Source organism: Tursiops truncatus, chromosome 18 (assembly GCF_011762595.2).
Source record: "Tursiops truncatus isolate mTurTru1 chromosome 18, mTurTru1.mat.Y, whole genome shotgun sequence".
Taxonomy (NCBI): domain Eukaryota; kingdom Metazoa; phylum Chordata; class Mammalia; order Artiodactyla; family Delphinidae; genus Tursiops; species Tursiops truncatus.
Genome location: NC_047051.1, coordinates 61103911 through 61117113, shown reverse-complemented (window position 1 = coordinate 61117113; position 13203 = coordinate 61103911).

The window sequence follows — 13203 nt, the reverse complement described above, 5'->3', positions numbered from 1 at the left end:
CGTGCTTAACTTGAACTTCTTTCAAGATATGCCATGTTATACTACTCCCTTTGCTTTGAACATCATTCCATCCTCTCACCCTATGACGGTCTTCATTTGAATAAATCCTACTATTTCCTCCAGGACACAGCTTACAAGATTGGTTTGGTTGTTCCATTGACATGCCCATGTACACACAATGCTTCTTACACAGCTCATACTTTATTTTACGTTCCCTTCGCTGAAATTTAAGATTTGTAAAAGTAGGAACTAAGTCTGATTTGCTTATCATTTTACTCCAGCACATAGCCCATGTGGTAGGTAGAATTCTAAAAATGACCACCAGTGACACTTGCCCTTGTATAATCTCCACCCCTTGAGGGTGGGTGTGTGATAAAAGGATTTTTTACATATGTAAGATTAATAATCTGTAACTCAAAGGGGAGATTATCCATATGGCTCCACTCTAATCCCAGAGCACTTTAAAAACATATAGTTTTCTACGTTTTGTAGTATAAGAGAGAGCCATAGAGATTCAAAGAATGAAAAGGATTCCACCCAATCTGCCAGCACCCTGAAGGAACATGGAAGTGGATTTTTCCCCATAACCAGAGCTCTGTTTGGCTGATTCTTGATTTCAGCTTGTGAGACCCTAAGCAGAGAACCCAACTGAGCTCAAAAGGATTTCTGACCTAAAGAACAATGAGATAATAAATGGATGTTGTTTTATGCCACTGAGTTTGTGGTAAGTTGTTATAGCAGCAATAGAAAACTAATACAGCACGCTCTCTGAAACATAGCTGGAGCTCAATAAATGTTTATAGAACAAATGAATTTAATGCAACTTAAGGAATATAATAAAAATGCTAAACTTTTCTGTTCTTTGATGTACAACTATTTTGTGTATTTTTAGTTTTGTTTTTATAATTATTTGTTTCTTTTGAAGGTGATATATATTTTTTTAATTATTTTTTTTAAGTTAATAGTGGATTCATTTTTTAAGTCAATTCATTTGATGTTGCCTGGATAATTTAAACAGCATCTCCAGGCCAAGAGCTTCTCAATGTTAAAGTCCATTTAACAGTCTATTATAAGAGAATATATAATACACCCAACAAAGAACTAAATAAAGACTCAATATCAGCAGTATCATTAGTAATTTAAGGAAAGATCCAGCACTCAGTGCTTGTCATCGGTTTGAAAAGTGTTGGTTCTATTGATGTCACTGTCTCCCACAAATATCCCTGGGTGACTGTCTTAGTTGTTGTTTTGACTTACCATCTTTCCCAGAGGCAACTCTTAAATCTATGTCAGAGTAAGTGGCATGTCTGCTTATTCAAACCAAGTATTCAAACTACCTGCTGTCCTGGGATTGTGGTTTGATGTCTGGCATTTATTTCTCTTTCAGTCTTAGTCTATTGCAAAACATTTCCTATGATGAGAAGGAAACGAAAGCTATGGAATCCTACCCTGGTTTCGGCTGTATTTTCCCTTTAAATAATTACAGTTATTTAGAGAACATTTTAGAAGAAAATCTAGATGAACATTTGAAATATTCATTGTGTTGATTCATTAAGATTTGTATTGTGAACTTTGGGTCAGGCACAATGCGGGCCACTTGGAATAAAAGAATTATCCACAATGAACATCATATATTGAATAATATCATACAAAGCTGATCTTAATGCAAAATAAAGTCACAGATACTGCATTAATCTAACAATATAAACTAAATGTTAAAAAGTCCAAAGTTCTGTTTGATGAGTGGTTTGAGCAGAAAAATATTTCAAAAAGAATGTGGATAAAATTTTCCTGGGTGGAAACGTATGGAAAAGCAATCTATGAATTAAGATACAGAATTGCAAGTTATATTTGAGAAGAGTGAGTAATGCACCTTAAGTGTCCTGCAGACAGGAATACAGGGAGCAGCAAGAAATGAAATTGGAAAAATTGTGTCAAGAACTGTGAAGAGCCTGAGACTTTTATCTATTTCACGCTAACGAGTTAGCTTGCCAGAGCTTCATGGATGTTTGTAGAACATACAAGACTTCTGGGTCAGGTGCAATGAGATTTTTAATCCTAGAAATACAATATGAATGACCAAATCCTGTTATAGCTGCAAGGGCATACATATATACTTATACACACAAAACATACATTCCTATACTGGATTGTGTAAAATCTGAGCTAGACTTTTCTAAATAGATCCAGGAATTTTAGGCGTACAGGGAATGCATACTTCAACTGGTACCACAAACAAAATAAGTCCTTAGCTCATAACTAAAACTTGGGCCACTTTTCCATCAATATTCAGGGATAGTATAGTGACTAGAAACTTATTTGACTGGATGGTATTCCATGGTTGGAAGGCATCACTGTAATATCAAAATAATGACAAAATAGTCATCACAATCAAGTTAATCAATTGGATACTACTACTTTTAGAAAAGATTTAAAAATATAAATATTAAGTTAAATTAATCTCTTAAATTCAACACCGTTGTTGGTTCCAACATGTACGTTTGGCAAATGAAATGCTATATTTAAATGTATCAGATGTGAATCCCAAGTTATTTCATGTTGAATTAAGTGTCTTAAGGGTCCTAGATATACTCTGTCAAGTTCAGCCTGTTTCTAAATTTCATGCTCAGTTATTACTACAATCAATTATGCATAATCTTCTGATTTACTTGTGTCATGATACACACTCCCACACATTTAGTCATAAATATGGTTGGTTGACCAAAATAATGATGTTTCAGTCTTTGTTCTTTTTCCTTCCTTTATAATCGATACCCAGGCATGACCTTTTCTCCTTTCACACACATGTCTATATCCCTTCCCCAGAGTTTGCTCATGACTCAGTTCTCTTTTTCAGACATTTCTAACTTTGTCTTTATAAAGCCTTTCTTCACATCGTATTTCCGATAGGATGTCCTTTTAAAATTCTCCAATAAGTGCATTTTGTTTTTACCCAGAACAGAATCGCCTTTTCTCTTTGACAAAAAGTTTCTGTTTCTTTCTGATATTTTAGATCCTTTTTTAGACTTCCCATAGGTTTTGGAAACCTTCCACAGAAGTTGTATCCTTTTAATCCTCCACCCCCCAGGACTGCCCAAATAAGTCACAGTAAAAATACTTGGGAGACTTTAATATGTATTCTTTGCTTTTCTCCAAATTTTAATTGGATAAATTTAGTTTAATGCTAATACTGATAGCCAAACACATTGCATCTGCTGTGTACAGTTAATAAGATGTCCTTGAAGGATAACGCAATGGTTCCCTCTGTGCAGTCCCAGCTCAGGTACTGACTCAGATTAATCAGATGTAACTGGAATAAGTTATTTAATATCTCTGAATCAGAGTTTTATCATTTCTAAATGATGGACTTTATATGCCTAGAGATTTCTCTTAACTTTAATTTTTTATCATACTACAAAGGTATAAAGGTTTTCACTTTCAATGTTTTTCAGCCTCTACAGTAGCAAGTTTAGGCTATAATGGTATTATTTAAAGTACCATTCTGTCTTCAAATCACCAGATGTAATAAATTAATAGGACCTTGGGAGAAAAGGTCATCCTGAAGGTAGGCCATTTTCCCAGCATTTTTCTATTATGGCTCCAGAAAAATCTTGGTCATCTTAGTATACTGAGAATATTTCTTCTGACTTTCAAAATCTAATCAAAATTCAATGTCTCCTAAAATATTCTCACAAAGTTTCCTTTGTGAAGGATTTATACTGGACAGCACTCATCTTACAAAAATGTTTACCATAGTAAAATTTATCCAACGATGACATATTCATGATAATAATACCAAGTAAATAACTGGCCTCTAAAACCAGGAACATCATCTGTTCCCCACTCAGAACATTATCCAAAATATCTTCCTCTTGTAACTCATTCTAAGAGCTAGCCTTTACAGTGAAGATGATATTAAAGCTGTAATAGTAAACAACTAAATAAATATCAAGGAAGATACAGAAGTCAGGAATAGATCCCAGAAACAGATGTTCAATAAAATTGATAGCAGTTGTTCCCATATTAAGCAGATTGTATTTTTTTCTTAAGTGGCCACGTGCACTTCTTAGAATGGGATATAAACATTCCTTCTAATGAGAATGGGGTCCATGTTTCCTCCTTTTGAATCTGGCCTAGCCTGAGACTACTTTGTGATTTCTGGGGCAAGGTCATAAAAGTTGATTCTGCTTCAGCCTGGAGCTCGGGATATGCTTATCTTGGAAGCCAGGCACTAAGCTGTGAGGAAGAACAGAGGTTACCTGGAGAGGTCAGATGGCCCTGTTTCAGCTGGCAGCCTTATTCAAAGCTAGTAATCAACTTCCAGGATTGTGAGTGAGTGTGTTTTCAAATGATTCCAATCCTCATCTATCAGCTCACTTTCAGCCTTTGAGTTTTCCCAGCTGAGGTCCCAGACATCATAGGACATCATTGTTTCCTGGGCTCTGTCTGAATTTTAACTCACAGAATCCATGAGGATAATAAAATGTTCATGTTTTATGCCACTACGTTTGGGACATTTTGTTATGCACCATAGATTAACCAACACACACTATGTTAGCCCAATTATTTTCCTTTGACTACCAAGTGGGATATGGATCTGTGGTCCCCTACTCCAGAGGATTAGTCATAAACAGCTTTATCTCTCATGTTAAAGGAAGGTGAAGTTATACTGATCACTTTACAACATGATTAATGCTTTTCTGCCTATTCACTGAAATACAAATTATACTCATTAAAACACCCTTTTACATAAATTATTCATTATACTTCAAAACTCCTAATAGATTGAAAATAGTACACTTATTTGGTTTCTCAAACTTAATCCTGTTATCTACCAAAGGCTGCATCAGCAATACACAATAAAGATTCCTTCACACTTGCCTTGCTTTTAACTTTGTTTATTTATAATCCATTTAAAATGCTACTGCCCCTCAAAACTCTCCGGGAAAAAATACTTTGTTTTAAGTTGTTAGGTCACGACCCTGGTATGTCTCTTTCTGCCTCATCTTGAAATTTCAGTCCCTAAATTCTCCTAAGTCTATTTGACATGATGGAACCAACTCCTCTTTATCCTTGTGTAGGACAAATTGAGCCTCTGTGCATCTTACTGCTCTACTGCCCCATTTACGATTCTTTCTTCTCCGCTATGAGCTGAAAATTTGTGGTTCATTGAGAGGAAGCTTCTATAGCTTCACAGATATCAAAATATTATTAACAATGGCTCTGTGACCATGAAGAGTAGAAATGAATCAGCAAAATGCAAACTATTTTCTTTCTCAGTTGAAATACTAAAGAATAACGTGTAGATGAAATAGAGTTATACAAGCGCCAACAGAATTTATTTCAGAAGTAGAATCCAACCTGCTAATATCATTTAGATAGGTTAGAATAACACAACAGCCAGATCGCTCATGATAAAAATAGAGATTTTAGCTTCGGCATTCAAGTGTTTGTTTATGTAACTTCTGCCTGTATCAGAAAATAGCAGAAAGCCATCAACAGCCATTATTTATTAGGACTTTCAACGTTGTAGATATTTGATTAAGGTACTATCTCTTCATTGCTTTTAATGTTTACAAAAATGCTACAGAGTAGATAGCAAAATCTTAATTTTCCAGATAAGAAAACTGAGGCCTAAAAATGTTAGGTAGAAATCTAAGATCAAAAGACTGGTTACATTCATTCACATGGAACTCAGAGTTACTGTTTCTGTCACTTCAATTAAGATCCCCTTCAACAGCTAGTATAGACACAGAAATGTTCCCATTTCTTTCTTCAACATCATAGCCATTTTTAAAGCCACTGTTCTTCCACTTTGTCAAGATATAATTCCTAGGAGATTTATCAAGAAATGCTATAAACCTAACCAAAGATGTAAGAATAACAGCAATCTGATTTTATTGATAATACAGTAATGATACGGTATGCTATTGTTTGATATGATACTTAATTTCTTATTTAAGCATGTGTGAGTGTTTGAAAGAGAGAGGAGAGTGTGTGTTTTATCAGTGCCTAGTATACATTTAGCCACTCACCTATAGTGCTTTCTATCTAGACAGTATTTAGACAATATATTGTCAGTTGAAGGTAATTCCAAGATGCGTTTAAAATACCCTATTCAATATCTTCATCCCAGTTCTTGAAGATCCCTGGACAAAATATTACAACTGCATTGACTATTCATTTTAATTTTTTAATCACAGTTTTCAGAATTGTTCCCATAATTACTAGAGAGACTACACACCCAATTTTATTTTTACTCTCCAATTTTCCAAGATGTGTACTTTGTAATTTCACCTCTCAAAGGTATACTTGGCTGATCGTTGAGAACATTGTTCATGTGTGGCTTTATTTTGGGGTGCACAGCTCATGTTTATTACTACCCAGAGGTAGATGTCATTCTTCGCTGCTTCTGAACCATTGGTTTCCCTTACTCTTTCCAAACTCCCTGATCCTTTCAAAATACATGACTTCGGGCACTTTCTCCTCTTTGGTACGATCTATTAACCTCTCATTTATTTATAATCCATTTATTGATTGCATCTGGTTTTCTGCTTTAACTCTGTATTAATTACTGAAGACATTAGCATTCATATAGAGAATCCATCTGGCACCTTGATCTCTCAGTTCTTGATTCCCCCCCCAGCTTCAACTACCTTCTCCTCCATACCTCATCATTCACCAATTGTCATCCTCCAAAATGCCACTAGTTCTGCCATCATGATCTCAAGCACTCCACCCTCAGTTGAATATTTCCTAGTTTTGCATTTCACTTACTATAGTATTCCCACCCATCCAGCTCTATCTCATGAGACCCTTCAATCAACTAACACTACTTTCTGTTCCACTCCCAGATGATAACCTTACCCCCTAACTCATAGGGAAAATCGATGTAATCACATAAAACAGCCTCTTATTTTACCCACCAAACTCATCAATCTGGTGGCCCTTATATCTACCATCTCTTACCTTCTCAGTGTCTCCACTTTTGTGAGTATTCTATTTTTCTCCTGCATCATACATTCTTCCCATTCTGTGGTTCATTATTATCAACACACAAACATGTCTTGGTATTAACCACCTTAAAACATTATCCTTTGATTTATTCTTCTCCAGCTATCACCTAATTTGTCTGACATAGGACAATTCTCAAAATAACAGTCCTTGACATTCTTTTCTAATCTAGTCCAAAATTCTGGATTTTTTTTTTTTTTTTTTTGCAGTACGTGGGCCTCTCACTGTTGTGGCCTCTCCCGTTGCGGAGCACAGGCTCTGGACACGCAGGCTCAGTGGCCATGGCTCACAGGCCCAGCCACTCCATGGCATGTGGGATCTTCCCAGACCGGGGCACGAACCCTTGTCCCCTGCATTGGCAGGTGGACTCTCAACCACTGCGCCACCAGGGAAGCCCTAAAATTTTAGATATTTTTATACCGATAACTACTAAATATTTATGTTTATTTAGAGCATCTTCCTAAGCCATGGACTAAAAAAAAAAAAAAAAATCCAACTCCTCATTTACCTACTTTACTTGGAGGTTAATTGGCATCTTTTATTTAACCAAACTCTTGATTTTTCCTCATACCTAACCTTCTCCAAGTCTTATCTTACTTTGCAGAAAGTACCACCTGGTTTCTCCAGCTCAAAAAATTAACGTATTAATCAGCTCAGGATGCCAAAACAAAAATACCTATAGACTGGGTGGTTTAAACAACAGAAATTGCTTTTCTGTCACAAAGAGCCACTTTCTTACTGTGTCCTCAACATGGCAGTTGGAGAGAGAGAGACTTCTCCCATTTCTTCTTATAAGGACACTAACCCTATTGTGAAGACTCCATCCTCACAATCACATCTAAACCCAATTACCATCCAAAAGTTCCATCTCCAAATACCACTGGAATGGGCTCTAGGACCTCAACATATGAATATTGAGGGATACACCTCAGTTCACAGCATCACAGTATATACCCTTGATTCCTCCTTTCTGATTCTTCCTATCAATCTACCTACAAAATCCAATCACGTGTCCCCATCTATTATCTCAAGACCAGTTCAAGCAACGTGATTTATCTAGGACACAACAGCTTTCTAAATAGCTTCCCTTCCTATCCTAGTTGGGCTATAGTTATTGCAATACTTTGAAAACTCAAAGGTGAATGTCTAAGTCGGTTTGGGTTGCTATAACAAACTACCATAGATTGGGTTGCTTATAAATGACGCTAATTTATTTCTCATAGTTCTGGAGGCTGGAAATCCAAGATCAGGGTACCAGCATGGTCAGACTCTGGCGAGAACCCTCTTCTAGGTTGCAAACTGCCAACTTCTCATTGTATCGTCACATGGCAGAGAGCGGAGAACTCTCTGGGTTCCCTTTGATAAGGGTACTAATTCATTCATGAGGATTCCACCTGTGACCTAATAACCCCCCCACAGGCTCCAAATCCTAACCTTCAAATCAGAGGTTAGGATTTCAACATACGAATTTGGGTGGGATATAAACATTCAATCCACTGCAGTCAGAGTGATCATTTTAGATCCAGTCATGCGATCGTGTTTTCCTCTGCTTATTAAAGTCTTCCAGTATCTGTCTCAGTAGCTCTCCTTACGATGGCCTCACTTACCTTTGCTCAGACGATCAATTTAACTTAGTCTCCATCTTCTCTACACTGGCCTTGCTTCCAAACTTTGACTTTGTTCCTATATTAGAGCCTCTCCATTTGTTATTTAATCTTCTTCAGGCGCTTTTGCTACAGACCCTTGTATGGTTGCCTCAAGCTTTAGCCCAAATGTCACCTCTCCACCGAAGCTTCTCTGATGACAACCTTAGCTAAAGAAGATGCATCTTAGAGGGCCCACACTCTACTATGTTGTTCTGAGTTATTTTCTTCATTGCAGTCATTATCTCTTCTTTTTATACTTACGTTCACGTGTTTACTGTTTGTGCTCAGCCATTAGGATAGAACCTCCTTGAGGCAGGAATGTTGTCTTTCTCACCATTTCATAAATAACACCTAGAACTGTGCCTACACACAGGGAGTAGTTAATAAATATTTGCTGACTGGTTGATGCTTTTTGGCATATATATATATATATATATATTAGAATATATATATATATTAGAATCAACTAAAATGCAGAGTCTCAGAATATCAGTAGAGTTTAATTGGTTTGGGAAAGAGAGTTAAAAAAATGTCTAAATTACAAGTATACCAGACACCTATTGCCTAATACTAGTCAGCATCAAAGACTACTAACTTAAAAATATTTTATATAGTGTCTATCACTGATGCTTTGGCTTTTCATGTTAGGAAAAGTCACCATTTACTGTAAGAACTAATTTGTGCATTCATATGTTTGCAAAAACAAATCCCAAGCCATATATTTTATCTAAAATGATTTTTCTCTATAAATTCAATGCTGTCTAGTGCTGATGATTCCTTTATTCTTATTACTTAGGGTTCCATTATCCTGCATACAGTCATAGCCTCTCTCATAAAGTTTCTTACACCAATTTACCAGCCATTTTCAGCAGGCTTTTACTAAACTCTTCTAAAAAGCCACCATTCCTGCTGTTTAGATTTTGCTGAATTTTAATCATCTTCCTAATTCAGTGATTCTCTTGCTTTAATGTGGTGGAGAACCATATGGGTAAACAAGGGAAGGGGCACAAAAATGTGATTAAAATGTAGATTCTGTTCCGCCCCCCAACCAAACTCAGAAATGTACATTTTATGTAAATACCCCAGATGATTCCAATGCAGATGATGCTACATTGAATTCTCAAAGTATTTCATTAAGACAGATTTCTTGAAAACTTATCCTTTCTTAGTGGATAGCTGCAGAACAACAATGTGTTGGTAGCTGGGAGCTTTAAAAATAAACTGTCCCCTATAATACAAGAAAGGCATGTTTTCTTAGAATATTTGGAAAGTGTCGAATAATAAGTAGCTGACGAATATCAGGCATAATCCTATGGTAACAGGTAATCATTGTTAACTTGAGAATATAATAAACTTAATAATAATGTTTTTTCTATTTTTCTAAGCATATACTACATGCCAGGCATTCTACAGGTGACATGTGAGCTAGATGGAAAATGTCCCTGTCTACATAGAGCTATGTAAATACTTTTTAAAAATTAGTGCTATGCTATCAATACTTCTTAATGGTTATAAATTATTTCATTGTATAGCTAGACCATAACTTTTAAAACTATCCATCTAGTGTTCAAAATTTAGGTCACATAATAGACATCTTTGCGAATAAATATTCATCCATATTCTGGATTATTTTCCTGATACCTTCTTAAAAGTTCAATTTCCGGAGTATTGGATAAGAAATACACAACAATTGGTCTGTAAAAAAAAAATGTCCTGCCAGTTTTCATTCTCAGAGGCAATAATCATGCAGGTCTCTATTTCCCTCTGGGGAAAAGTGAGTATTTTAATTTTTAAAAACATGTTTTACTATAAAATTTAGATTTCATAAAAATCTAAGTTATTATGAAAAATGTTTTGTTTCTTTTAAAATTATTTTATTAATTTTAAGCATTAGTATCTAATATGTATGTATTATTATTATTACATTATTATTACCATTATTACAAAAAATGGTTGTCATATAATTATGTGAATGGCATGCTTTGGAACTGTGCAACTTGTCTGCTCTGATACACCTGGTTTTTTGTCTTAACGATTCTCCTAATAACGTGAAAATATTTAATTTTAAATGACTTTCATTACAGATATTTGCATATGTACTATGTTAATCTTATCATTTTAATTTTATCCCATTGTTATTATGGACAAAAAGCATTTTCTTTTATAGAGAAAACTGTATACTTTTGTTCTCCTTTGTCTTTAATTTTTTCAACTCTTAACTTTTAATCTACAAAGGATTTATTTGTTGTAATGAATGAAGTTTAGATTTAAAATACCCCCCCCCCACAAAGCTAGCCAAATGTCCTTAAAGCATCTATTGTTCTCGATTTAGTCTTCCCTCGGGATTTATTATATAGTAAGCTTTAACACATACAAGGAAATTGTTTTCTCAGAATTTTTTGAAGTCAAGGTTTGCCAGAATTCTTTTCTAGCTGTACATACATTTTTGTTTGTTTAATAGCATGATTTCACATTCAAAACCAAGGATCAGCAGGACTGATTACTAATGATTAGCTGTACAGGAGCATTCTTAAATTCCACCCTGGAGGTTGAAATGAATAAAGTAGATGTCAAGCCTTGTGTATGAATTTTTCTACGAAAAATGTCAGGCCTTTGGGTACATGGTATAAAATATAATGTGAACCAAAGGTAACTCTAAGCTGTCACTACCAACTTATTATTGGAGTATTTTGATGTTTCTTTTTTTCGAACTCAGTTTTGGTGATATATTTGAGCCAATGATAATCAGAGACCCACTCTTCTGACTGAATATTTGCAGGAAATAAGCCAGTAAGAGAACTAACTCCTATTGTAATAGTCCTGGGAAATAAAAACCAATCAGAGGCAAGCTGGCACCATGGGAACTAGGCTTTGTGGGTGGACTCTATAAAGGGCCAAGGCTCTGGGAGGGAGTGGGGATGATTCAGGGTACATCTTTGTTGTTCAAGTGATGCTTTGAGAGTTGACTTAATTAGAATGATTTTCCTAGTCAAAGCAGAATAAACAAATAAGAATGTGGCTCAACTCAGCCAAGACATTGTCCAAGACAGGACATCCTTATCTTTAGATCATCAGCACTTATCCATTCTGACAGAGGCCCTGAGACTATCATTAGTTTGGGCCAGGAATGAGGACACCAGGAGAAGACATTTGGAATCAACTCTATGTATTCTTTTTTCTGTTTTGCTTTGTTTTGTTTTTACTATGACAGTAATATGACCATTTCCCTTTTTTGATGACTAGTACTCAATAAAACATGCAGGTGGGAAACAAAAAACAGATACAGACTGTCTACAAACTAGTCAATATTCTACTTTGGTAATTAAACTTTTCTATCTGTGTTTTTCTGAGACAATAAAATTATATTCCAATACTTTTGGCAAACATATTTTTTTTTTACTTAATTTATTATGAGTAGCATTTGTTAGCATCTAAGGAGGAGGAGCAAAGAGAATTTTTATCATTAATTGAGATTTTTGGTTCTATTTCACACAAGCTTCTAAAAGCAGTTGGACTAGGCTTAGATTTCCAGGTTAATCAGCTTCAAGGATGTGTCTTGCAAGATTACTTGACCCTAATGGAATCACTAAAAAAAAAAAATACTCCTAGTGACATCTAGCATTGATTTTCTTAATGAATACCTCCTAAGTCTTCACTAGGCTTACTTAGAGTAGACTGCTATATTTAATTGTTTTCCTCCCATCACTGTCAAAGTTACCTGGTAGACATTCACATATAAAGTTGTTAAACATTTTGTTCATGCTCTCACTCACTGCTCTCTCAACACAGAGCCATTCACAGATTTATATCAGAGCTAAATTCCAAGAAATACTTTGCTCCCCCTGAGGAATTTGTAGATGTTCTTTTATTGGACAATAAGAATCATATAATGAATCAGGTGCTGTTTTCTAGGGGAGGTAGTTATCTCATATGCTATTTACCAGGCAACTGCAATGCAACAGAGACTTATATAGGAGTTAGGTCTTTAAGTTAGCAAAGAAGGCAAAAAAAAAAATATATAGTCGAAGTTCCTTAAAAATCTTCTAGCTGGGTTCTGCCTTAAGAAACCAACCTTCCACGTTTCAAAACACAAAGACAAAAAAAAAAAAAAAAAAAAAACACAAAGACAACCAGCATCTTATCCAATATTGAAAATGATTGTTATTCCTTAGATAAGTACTATGTGAAATTGTGTTATATTTATATCCAGACTCCAAATTCACACACTGTTCAATAAGATGCTCCCACTATGATAGGCATCCTGAAATGGATGCGTGTAAGGTAATGATCAGAAGAGCAAGTTCAGATCTCCCATCACAAATTCATTATGGCCATTGGTGGCTCAATCTCCAGCATAGTTTAACTAGTTCTCTTTCTTGCTTCTTTTCACTGCTCCCCTATTGTTAATTCACCATAGTTAACTAGACAGATGAGTCAAGTGCACTGCAACTTGTATAACCTACAGTCTATTTATATACCCATGTTCCAGTTTTCTAGTCTTTGAGCCTCTACGTTGCATTTACAGTTACTGAATTTCTAATCT